The sequence below is a fragment of the Lissotriton helveticus genome, chromosome 1_1, assembly GCF_964261635.1.
Source record: "Lissotriton helveticus chromosome 1_1, aLisHel1.1, whole genome shotgun sequence".
Classification (NCBI taxonomy): Eukaryota; Metazoa; Chordata; class Amphibia; order Caudata; family Salamandridae; genus Lissotriton; species Lissotriton helveticus.
In genome coordinates this window covers 1,666,070,833-1,666,083,159 of record NC_136057.1, presented here as the reverse complement: position 1 = coordinate 1,666,083,159, position 12,327 = coordinate 1,666,070,833, and the positions used below count along the sequence as shown (strand labels likewise).

The 12,327-nt window shown below is 51.1% G+C and overlaps 1 protein-coding gene across 1 annotated transcript in view; it reads right to left on the bottom strand.

Annotated features, from left to right (window-relative positions):
* DIP2B (DIP2 acetate--CoA ligase B (putative)) overlaps positions 1-12,327 on the bottom strand; it is an 805,292-nt gene that overhangs the window by 133,799 nt on the left and 659,166 nt on the right. The window lies entirely within an intron of this gene.

The window sequence follows — 12,327 nt, the reverse complement described above, 5'->3', positions numbered from 1 at the left end:
TGATATCTTAGATTTCCAGATTTGGTATTGTTCATAGAGTCAGATGCCTGATTCATCCAGTGGGAGTTCCATAATAACATAACAATAGCAGCATAATGGTAACAAGTTTTAAAGAAGCAGTAAACATTGTTACCTCATTCAACTAAACTTCAACATCCTTCAGTCACACTGCAACGGGGACCGGAGTGGGGACCGGAGCATAAGTGGCCAAAGGGCGGCACCGGAACAGCTCCGACTCGACCACCCCCGAGGCAGCCTCCTGCATGGAGGGATTAGAAGGACCGGGTAGTGACCCGAAGTTCTCCGCCAGCCGCGGCCCAGAATGTTGCGGAGGCGGTCCGGAGACACATGTGGTGGTGCCAGAGATGACTCAACCTCCCACTCGCCCTCTGACAAGGCAGCCGCCTGTGGGGAGGAATGAGAAAGGCCTGGAGGGGGGACGAGGAGTCCCCACTCCACCGCGGGCCAGAGCAGGACGAGAGGAGGTCACCGACCCTTGTGGGGCTACCCGAAGCAGACACCAGCACCTGTACAGTGTCAGCTCAACCTTGGACGAGGTCTTTTTACCTGCCCAGAGGGTCGAGCGGGGCTCGGGATGCGACCCGAGCCCCGGCGACCTCTCGCGACACCACAGGGTCTCCCGCGGGAGTTTGCGGCGAGGCAGATGTGCCGTGGTTCAAAGGAGGGACCCCATAGGGGCTCCACTCCAACAGCACCACATACTTTAAGCCTTGATTCAAACCAGTCGGCGCCGGAGCTGCCGGCAGCGACGCGGAGGGCCCCACGCGAGGCAAGCAATCCACCGACACCCCAGGAAGGGAAGGAGGAGGAGACGGCCGCGAGGCCTGCAAAGCCGCCGTGTATGTCTCCATCTGGACTCTCGATGCCCCCTCAGCGGTGGATAGGAGGAAGACACGCGAGGCCGCATTACCCACGGAGAGTCCACGCCCCCGGAAGGCCAAACACCAACCCCCGGCGACAAACTGCGACACTTACCCACCTGGGAGCGACGCTCTCGCGACATCGGAGAAGGGCAGGGACGACAACCACGGTCGTATCTGGAGCTGTCTGCTGAATCTGATCGAGGGGAGGAGGTCGACCTGGAGAGATGTGCCGATAAAAGTTTCATGTAGCGCTCCGGCCGCAACTTCGGTTTCAACTGTTGACACGCCTCACAATCAGTGGTACCATGATCCTCCCCCAAACACCACACACTAACGAGATGATGGTCTGTCACCGACATAAGACGCCCACACGACGTGCAAGTTTTGAAGCCCGAAGGCATTCGCACACTGTTCCACCAGACACAAGACAATTGGTGATGAAAATGGGGGCCCCAAATAGGCCCGCAGCAAGACCGGATCCGCGTTGCACGCGGAAAAGGAAAAAAACTGATGTAGGCGCGCTGGGTGGAGCTTATGTGACCTCGCTGACGTCACGTACACGGACGATGCCTGGGTGGAGCAGAGTGATGTCGTCCCGCCCCCGGCGCGCCGGGATGCTGTGGCAAAAAAGTTACCAGATCCAGTCTCACGCCTGGGGATAATTCTAAGTGAAGGAATCTGCAGCTAGTAGTCGCTACCAGATTTTAGAACATCCCCTAGCACCAGATTGTCTCTGGAAGTTTTTTAGCATAGCCCTTGCATGCCAGTAAATGGTGTTATGCAGCTCTGCGTTGACTTAGCTCCGCCCAAACAGTGACAGATTGCATTGCCTATAGGCATCACCTAAGCACGCTGACAGTTTCTTTCCGGACTCAGTCCGTGCCCTCAGACGTGGAACCCAAAAACTAAATGTTGATGATGCTGAGCATTATCTCGATATTGGGAACTGTTTAAATGTAAAGACTCCATTCCACAGAATGGGGAGGTGGGAGGGTGGTGTTGAATCTTCTGAGAATATCCACGAGAAAGATCATTACCAAAGGGAAGTAACTTGTTCTTCCGATGTATATCATTCAAACAGCAGAATCCTAACTTTTAGAGGAGATAGCAAAGCAGTACCTGACCAGGCCTGATCAAATGACATACTTGGCTGCATCCTGCCCATCTTGAATGTGCAAAATTCTTCCGGGACTGCTGGTAAGATTTCAGCCACCGTGTCCCATAATCTGTTTGGAGTACCTTCCCAGCAAATAGCTGGCGTTGACTGATCAGTGGGCGAGGATACTAGAAAAATATATCCTCTTCCCAAATGCCTCTCGATGACTGGAGGGGTGGTGGGAAAAGAATTGGGTTTAACCCTCCCAGTGGAAAACCTGTACTACCTGGCTTTCAAGAGCAGGGTTTTGCGTTTGCAAGGCAGTGTCACACAGACCAGGTCTGTTCCACCTGTGTTGTTGGGTGCATAAGAACAAGGTTTGGTCCAAGTGCCTATGAAGGTGTCTCTCAGGACCTCATTGAATAGAAGGAGTTCAGATGAGGATGGTCTGGGTTTTAACACTTCAATGAGGACTTTGGTTTTTAACTCAATGGAAGGCAATTGTAGATTCAAGACTCTAGCCACATGTCTAAAGACCATGCGAATGAAGCAGACTCTTCTGTGAAACGGCTGGGAGTCAACCAGTCCTGTGTTGAGGGAAGTGTCCATCCCACTGGCCTCTTAAGTGTCATTATTATATTGTGGGGAGAATTTGCCCCCATCATCACCAAATACTGGCTGGCTCTGGTCAGAGTCCAGTCCAAACAATTGTTGGAGCACTGGAGGGCAGCTCAAAAGTTAAAGAAGCTCTCTTACCAGTCAGAATGTATGGGGCCAGGTGCGTGGGGACTAAACACAAGCACAGCTTCAGCCGAGGTCCAGATGGATTCAGCTTAGCGTTGAAGAGGGCTAAAGGAATGGTGTCCTCTTTTGACCTCAGCAACAACAGTGCCAACATCGATAACACTGGAGCTGGCATGGATCATGGTGCTGGGCGTGAAGTCGGTTCCAAAGTGAGGTCTGAATCCGAAGTAGTATCAGGAGGCACAGATGGCGCGGAGGTTGGACCCGCTAGTAGTAACCTCAGGAGAGACCTCTGCAAATCCAAGGAACACGAGGGTGCACACGAGGAAGGCAGTAGGGTACCAAAGATGCAGAACATTGCCTCTTTAAATGCCTCAATCTACTTGCGTCATCTCCGACAAACCCATACATTTGGGTGCACTGAAATCAGCTGCAGTAGAGGAGCAAGAGTGCAGGGTACTTCGACATCCTAGCGGCTTCTCAGACGAAGTGTGGTGAGCCCAGACTGGACTTCTTGTGTTTCTTATTGGATTTAGACATACCCAAAGACTTGGATCACGAAGATGACCTGTCATTGGACCGGCCCAGAGTCCGGGAACCGGTATGTGTCTTTGATTGAGAGTGTGAGCAGCCCATACACGATTTCCATCGATGTTTGGGGACATACAGCTTTGCGGGTCTCGAATCCTCTTTAATAGCCTCAGGGTACAACACACCTTGCAAGACTTGGAGTCATGTCTCAATCCCCAAACGCCTTAGAGACACCTTATTGCACATTGGATATCATTTTTGGGTAGAAAAAAACTTGTCAACTGATGAGAAAGAAGTGGGAGCTAATTCTAGACCTGTATACGAATGCGCAGAAAGAAAGGGGCGGACTTCAGGGTGCTTGGATGTCGCCTACATGTGGCTGGAGTCGTCACTACTGGAGAAGAGGAGACTAACACCATTCCACTGACTTTCGTGCAGGGGATCTGCTGAATAAACATTCAGATCCAGTATGGCGCCTGAGGATACTCTAAAGGTGAGTAATCCGCCTTTAGAAGTATCCATCAGAAAGACTTCACATTTGTTTTGAGAGGTCGGTGTTTAGTTGCTGTGAAATAGAAGGGCTCCTCACACTCAAAATAATATAATGGTGAACTCTGACCAGTTTACTAACCACTTTTGACATAGGTGTGTTTAAGACCAGACTGCTAATTCAAGAAACTAGAGGAGACTCTGGCTTGAGAGCACTGCTAATGGATGAACATTGTGGTGCCCGATTCACAAAGGTAAACATTTGTGTAAGTTTACGCTTTTTCACTGTTTACACAACTGCATTTTAACCCGTTCGCTGCTGCCGTCGGCCGTTGCGCGAGCTACCTCCCTGGTGCTGCGCACGTCCAACAGCCGACGCGGCCGCACCCGTTTCTTTGAACGTTCAGCACTGGCGCTGAACGTTCGAAGCAGCAAACGGGTTAAGATTAAGTTTACGAGTGATGAGACTCCGCTGTCGAGAACTCCCCACATACAAAACTAAACCTATCTTTTTATGTGTGGGGTTCTCTGCCCAGACAGTCTTTGCACTCGTAAACTTACTATTAAAATGCAGTTTTGTAAATACAAAAAAAACTTAACTTATGAATGAGGCCCAGAGTCCCTACATCAAAATCTGAATCTTTTCGGTTTCCCCCTGGAAGGTTTATTTGTAGATGAGGCTCTGGGATGTGAAAGAATACTTTTGCATTTGTCTGGGATATCTAGGCAGTAAAACTCTTTGTGCTCAGAAGCCATGCTGACAAGATCACAAATGCTGAGTTAAAATGGAGAACCGGTACACTGGATAGAGATAACCTCTTCTTAGATTATGGTAGCAGTATCTGAAAGGAAAATAAAATCCATTAACCAATAGTGCCTGGGCAAAGCTGGAGCTATTAAGAATAGTGGTGCCTAGGCTTTGTCTCATTTTGCGCAGTATTCTCAGAATAAGAGGAGAGAAAGCTTAGGTGAAGGTCCCAGACCATGCTATCACAAGTGCCTTCCTTCATGACCTCTCTCTCTCTCTCCCTTCCTACCCCCCTCCATTGAAGACTTGTAGGGGTGCAAATGTCTGTGTGGCTGTGAAGGAGCAGACTGCATATGACAGCAGGGATCGGGAGTGGAGGCCTGTGACCGGGAGACAAACAACGACCCGGGTGTTCCTGCAGGGAACTTGATGGCGCAGGCTGTGGGAGCTGAGGCTTAGTGATGCATTTGCGGCCAGGAACAGCCCGGCGCAGTGCAGGGCACGTGAGGCCCGGGGAGCCGTGCATGTGGTTCGAGTCATGAGAGAGCAAAGGCTGGAGGCTCATGCCAAGAGGACTTGTGAATCTCTCACTCGAGTTTTCTTTTGCCGAACTTGGTGGTGAGGGCAGGCAGTTGGTATAACATCATACATCCCAGAGGCGTGAGAGGGACAGTTGAAACTGCAAGATTGTGAGGCCCGCTCCGTCATACAGACGCAGGTGGAAGCAAGCTGTGGGGGGTGTGCTGGGCTGTAAGAGCACTGCCAATACATGATTAATGAGGACCTGACTAACATTCTTCTCCTCTTTTATTATGCTAGCCTGTGGCTGCTGACCCATCCTCCCTTTCTCTCTCTCACTCATGCCACAAGATATCCAGGGATTGGATCAAACCCCTGGGTGTGCGATTGGCTGATAAGCGAAGGGAGGAATAGAGGAAAAGTTGATCCCCAGCAGGTCTCTCCGTACCGCTCGTGAGACCATTGGGTCGCCAGAGCAATGGCAAAAGAGAAAGACTCCAAACACTCATGGCAGGGAAAGATGGATCGCCACACCAAAGGGGTGGCTCCCTTGACAGATCCAGAGGGGAACACTAATCCTACGCTGGACAATGCTACACTATTGCAGCGATTCTGTCATCCTGTGTGGTGCTGGAGGGCAAGATAGGGGAGGTGTGCTCAGAAGTCTCCCTCCTGTGACAAGACTTACGGAACGTCTTAGAGAGGGTGACAGTTGCAGAAACCAGGCTCTCGGAGGTGGAGGACACAGTCCAGGACCTTAGGAAAGGGGTGGCGGAGCCCCCAAACCACAAATAAAGATGTTATATGGTGTCTTAAAGTTGCAGAAAATCAGACAAGAAGAAATAATCTCCACTTTGTTGGCTTTCCCGAGGGAATTGAGGGGACCAATTTGGGTGCATTCCTGATGAACTGGCTGAAAAATGCCCTTCCATCTGACTAATTCTCTGTGTGCTTTGTGATAGAACAGACACACAGGGCCCTGAGTGCTAGGTTGCCCCCCGGGAGCCCCACCCAGATCCATAATAGCAAGGTTCTTCAATTACTTAGATCGATACATGATCTTCCGAAAAGTACGCAGCAAAGGGGAGGTTCGATATGACAACTCAAAAATCATGGTATTTTATAACTAGACCCGAGAGGTACAATGTCAACGCCGCACGTTTGACTCGGTAAAGACAAAACTGAGAGCCCTCCAATTGCAATACATGCTGTTATTTCCAGCTAGGTTGAAGGTCCTATATCAAGGAAAGTCCATCTTTTTCCAAACACCAGAAGAGGCATGGGCCTGGCTAGTGGAAGACCCTGACTCTCAACACGAATGACAGAAGAGACTAGGCCGCAAACATCCCGAGACATGAGTGCAAGGCCCAAAGACAAACAGCTGAAGCAGTGGAGGTGGGGCTGTATATCTGCACCGAGTAACAGAGGGACTCTGTACCCAACCAAGAGGCCTGGACAAGGACTGGGAATGTCATTGGACACTGAGGGAGACCGTAGGAAGGCCCTACCAAGAAAACCAGGGAATTCAAACTATTAAGGAACTATCCTCAGACTCTGAGGGATGGCACACACTCGCAGAAGCTATAGCGGCCCTGGACCAAGGCACCAGTACTCAGGGGTCCTAGAAGCAGGACAATGCCCTTTATTCAGGATGACAAGGCCCCTAATAAGGCAACTACAGACTGGAGTGATGGACTAACACACTTACTACTTTAAAGCATGAAGGTGCCCCCCTATTTAGTTGAGGCCTAAGAGGAGGGGGAAGGAAATAAATACAACGAAAAACCTCTTATCTGGCCTATACTGCTTTTTAAATGGTGATAACTCTGCACAAAGCGTATATATTACAGCATAGACACTATAACAAGAATTCAATCTTATATTGAAGTTTGTTTATTTATCAAAAAATATATTTTCTTTTTTTATATTTATACACATTTATATTTTTTCACATTTTCTTTGTTATTTCTTGTAAACATAATACAGAGAAACACTGTTTTACATTGTTCTATCAACATGGACAGGAACATATTTGATTTCTCAAAACAATGTCATATGTGTTCCAACAACCCCCACATTTTTCTCCATCATTCTTCCATTCTCACCTATCATTCTACTCATTCTACTCATTCATACTCACTAGCATACCACACAATCTAAATCACAATAAAAACACATCTGATGTGACAAAGCCTACTCCTCATTCCTCTTTGATCTTAATCATAAAGTTCCAAAATTCTAAAAATGCAGGTAAGTTCCTCAATTTTGGTATTGTCTATTTCTTCTTTTTGGTTTGATCCTTGAGTAGGACTTTCAGACGCGTATCTCTGGCCTACGTACATTTCGGTGAAACATACAATCACCTTCCTCAGGGCCAAAGTGTTTCAAAATTCATTCTTGGGAATAGTATGGGGGAATATATGTCTCTCAGGAGACTGCGGATCTAGATGTTTACGACTTTTTGTGGTCAGAGTACTCTCCTTTTGTTTTTCACTCCTGTTGTTTTGTTTCTTTATTTGTCCTTCTTGTTCTTTTAAGTGTTTGGGTTGTGAAGTACAGTGGGAGGTGGGCGACATTCCTCTTCTTGCAGACAGTTGTTCCACTATGATGTGGTTAAATGTTGCAGTGAGACACTAGAGGGTGGGGTGGGGGGGGATGGTTGGTCGTTGGGTAGGGCATTCAGTTATTCTTTTTGTTACGTTGTATGCAATTGTGTTGGGAGGACACACAGAGGCACTTCGGTACACAGGTTCCACAGGCCACTACTTGACTATTCCACCAGGGTCCCCTATGGCATTAACTAAACCCTCTGAGTGCAAGGACCTAGAAAATAAGATTAAGTGTGGGCTGGTAGCAAAAAACATTAAACGTATGCAACTGGACGCAGTTTTATTACAGGAGATGCACCTGCAGGAAAACCATTGCTGATTCTCCTGATAGGGGGCATATACAAACCTGGCACGTACCGACTATACCTCTGGGTCTATGGGAGTGGCAATTTCTAATAAAAAAAGAATCCCCCTTAAATGGTGGTCCAGAGATGGGGCAACACCCAGGGCAGGTATGTGGGATTGCGAGGTACTTTGGGATGGCAGGAGGTGACACTGGTGAGTGGCTATGCCCCTCCTCGACTACAGGCTCCTACACTGACCAAGGTTGTGGATATCCTCTTGTAGGTGGGAACTTAAAAGATGAAATGCAAGTCACACTTGACAGGTCAGAAGCATGGCCCCACGAACCACCCTGCTGGCCCTGTTGGTCGCCACATAGGGGTTGGTTGACTTATGGGACGCAAGCCCCCACAGGCTGTGGCGGCTCCTCCACAACGGCAGAGGAGCGTAGCCTCACTGCCTGGCTCAAAGCCAGCAAATGAAAAATAAAACTATGTTCTAGCATTTGTCGGCTCTGAGTCCAATTGTGCAGGGAGGGGCTGGGCAGGGCATGGGAGGAGGAGTGCTATATTCGATTCCTAAGTGAGCATAAGCGTGTGGCCGGCAGCCTCAGGCATTGAACAGCCAGGCTGGAGACACCCCACAGACTCCCTGTCCAGAGCGGAGCATCTTTTCAACCCGCTAATCTTTTCAGGCTAATCCCCGTGCTGCTCTCATAGCATGAGAGCAGTACCATGATTGGATGGGAGTCTGTCCCAGGGGCTGCTTGGGCCCAGGAAGAGGACAGGAGGCACAACGTGGGAGGCAGCCGGGGACTTCTGGTACTTTTTTAAAATATGTTATTATTAACACCTCCCGGCGTGCAATGTCCTACTGGGGTGAATTTGTACAGTTACTGCAAAGCAACCTTGCAAGCAAATACGACATTCTCCCTGGAGACAGAAAAAACATGTGAAAAATGTTGCAGCAGATGAAAGAAACCTGCAACCACAGTCCATTAACAGTGAAGGACAAGAAGTCCAGAACAGAAGAGTAACGACAATTTACCCTAAAACAACACCATTAAGGAGAGTCGCATCCCCTGAAAAGAGCTAAGGGCTGAGGCACAGCCAAGAGACCTCAACTCAGAGGACTGCACGAGTCAGAAATATCAAGCAATGAAAAAGGGAAAAAGTATGGGTAGGCCCCACACTGGAAACACCAGGATGTAGGGATGCAGAAGTACACATGTACCTACCAATCAATTACCAGAAAGGAAGGAGTGGATGCAAACAAACAGAACAAGCATCCCGCTAGGGAGGAAGTGAAAGAGGGCACTCGCAGAAGACAAACCACCCAGAGGCAGGCGAGTGCAAAAGACCAAGCTAAGGGTCCCTACAGAACGGGGAGGAAGGGCGGCCCGTGAAGGAATCTGCTGCTAGAATCATCTCTACCAGATACATCATTACCGAAGGTTAGTAACTCGTACATCTGATAGAGACTACTAGCCTCAGATACCCATGCCATACCCAGAAGGGAGGAGGGCCTGCGAGAGAGCCTCCCAGTAGGAAGAAACACAGGGCCCCAAGCAAGGGATGTATAAAGGGGACAGGAAGGGCGGCCCAGTCCCCACCAAGCAGAAGGAAGCAAGGACGAGGCGAAGGGAGGCCCGGACACCCCAAGCTCTGTCAAGATACCAGGGACATCTGCCAGAGAGCCCCGAAGGGACAGACAACGGCAGAGTACTGAGGAAGAACGAATCACCCCAAGACTCCAAGGAGAAGAGGTAGTAACTGAGGCAAAGCCCTCCACTGGAAAACACACTCAGTGAAGGGGACAGCTGAACCGGCCACAGCCTTGAGACAACAGACAAGGCTGAACGGCCCCACAGTGCAAGGCTCCAGCAGAACAAGAGGTAGGAGCACAAGGACCCACGCCGGGACCCCCAGCCGTGGACCAGAAAGAGCAGGCGGCCGAAGCCAGCAGTTGGCAAGCACCACGAAGCCGAGCACCCAGAGCAAGCCAAGCTCAAGACGAAAACAAGGCCAGGGAAATTCAGAATGACCCCAAGGAGACCGATCCGGACAGAAACCAACCAACGAAAAGAAGCGGGACCAGCTAGAAAAGAAGAAGAGAAAGACGGAGGGCGAACCAAGCCGTCAACCAGAACACAGGAAAGTACCCCCCCCCCCAAATCAGTAAACCCAGCCTTTTCTTACATATTCACTGAATCTGTAGCGATTACAGAATCTGTAATCTGTGGGATTTGTTTGCGCTTTACAAATCCCAAAAATAAATAAAATAAATAAACACCAGACAGAGGACCCGGCCAAAACGCCGGACAAAAAAGGGGTGGAAACACCATAGCACAACGCCGCAGACGGCACGCCAAAGCTGGTCTAGCGATGCAATGGATACTGAGAATGACAGAACTTGGAGCAGCACAAGCTACGCCCAGACAGGGCCAAAGAAACTGCACCAGGAGAATACAGCGACACCAGGAGAGGTGAGGAACCTGCAAAAGGGAGTCCACACACACCCCGCATAGGACAGAGCTATACAATAGCTACAAATACCCCACTTAGGGTAAGACTCGTCCCAAAGAAAACATGGGAACCACTCTTAGGGAAAAAAAATCCTGCATCAAAGAACAAGAACATAAGACCTACGGTAGGAACCACAGACGGCTTTGCAATCAGCCAAAAAATACACACTTGCCAAAAGGGCTGAACCAGCAGCCAACAGAAGAGAGGGGCCAACCAAGGGACCCCGAAGGCACGTCAAACCACACAGAACATATAAACGGCCCACTCAAAAACACCAGCTTTCAGGAGCAGGTGAGATAACGCCTCCCATCAAGCCCGGGAGGATCAACAAGCCAGCCTACAGAGGGGGAGGCGGACGGAGTCCCGCAAGCAGACGCTAGATGGCGGAGTCCGCATGAGTGTTAAACAAAAGAACCCCATCAAAGGGAAGGTTAACCAGATGCTCCCTAATATTCTCAGGAAAACAGCATCCCGCAGCCAAGCATGGCGACGGAGAGCAACAGAAGTGGCCATAAGGTGACAGGTTCATCCATCCGCAAAATGCCAGCGGCCGTGGAAATAGCCCAAACAAATGCAAAACTGGCCTCCGTAGGGCACCGCGGGGGAGAAAGCAATTCCTCTGTGGGCGACGGCTGCAAGCTGAGCCGTCCATCCCCAAGTCCAGCTTTAGGGGGAAGCGGCCAGCAGTGGAATGGTGGGGGATCCACGGATGAGTGGGGAACCTGAGGGGCCCCCGGGGAGGGCGGAGAAGCCGGTGGAGGACCCAACTATGAACTGCGGAAAAGAGGGTCTGAGGTCTTAGGCCGTGGGGACGGCGAGAAACCCTCCCTGGAAGATGCCGATGAAAAAGCAACAATGCAGCGCCCTGTCACCGGAGAGGAAAAAACCAGCAGCTGACAAACCTCAAGAGAGGAGGGAAACTCCTCAGGAAATGACTCAAGGACCCGACGCCGGCACAGCACCGTGGAATCCACCACAGGCGCTGGCTCGACATCGAGCGTCACCGGAGTGGGCATTGGTGGCGCCGAGACGACCACCACCCCCAACGGCTCCCAAGGAGGATGGGACGGGATTGGAGCCAGGTCGGCTAAGGAGCAGCGCTGAAAAGGCGCTGGCTCGACCGCACACGGGGCAGCCGCCCGCGTAGAGGGCCAAGAGGGACTCGGGAAAGCACACCAGGCCCCGGCCTCCACCCGTGGCACCGCCGGGACCGCGGAGGAAAGACTGCCTCTGGTGAGGCAGCCGCCTGCTCAGAGGGACGAGGGGAACTCGGGGACGAACCCTGAGTCCCGGCGACCTCCTGCAACGCCACAGGGAGCCCCGTAGGGACTTGCGGTGAGGCAGGGACGCCACGTGTCGAAGAGTGGAGTCCCGAAGGACTACCCCTCGACAACACCACCTTCAAACCTAAAACCGAAACCTTCGGCGCCGGGGTGGAAGCCGCTGGCGACTCTGCGGAAGGTCCCGCATGAGGCAAGGGATCCGCGGACATCTCAGGAGGAGGATGAGGGGCCAAAGTAGCCTGCAGAGTCGCAGTGTAGGCTGTCATTTGGGCCCTAGTCGCCCGACGCCTGGAAAAGGCGGATAGGGCGCACATCCCGGGGGGAACCCGCACCCTCCGCCGAAGGAAGACAGGGCCTCGGAGACAAGCTGCAGGACCTACCAGTCGGCGAGCGGTGCCCTTTAATTCTCAGCAAAGGGGGATGTAGCAGCCGAGACCGGCAGCTCCTGGCTTTCGAGGTGGGGGACGGACGCTGGGACGACACCGACCTGGACAAGCGGGCCGACAACAATTTCATCTGGCGCTCCCACCGTGACTTTGGTTTGAGGTGCTGACAGGCGTCGCAGTCCGTTGAGTCATGGTGCTCACCCAGACACCACATACAAATTGGGTGAGGTT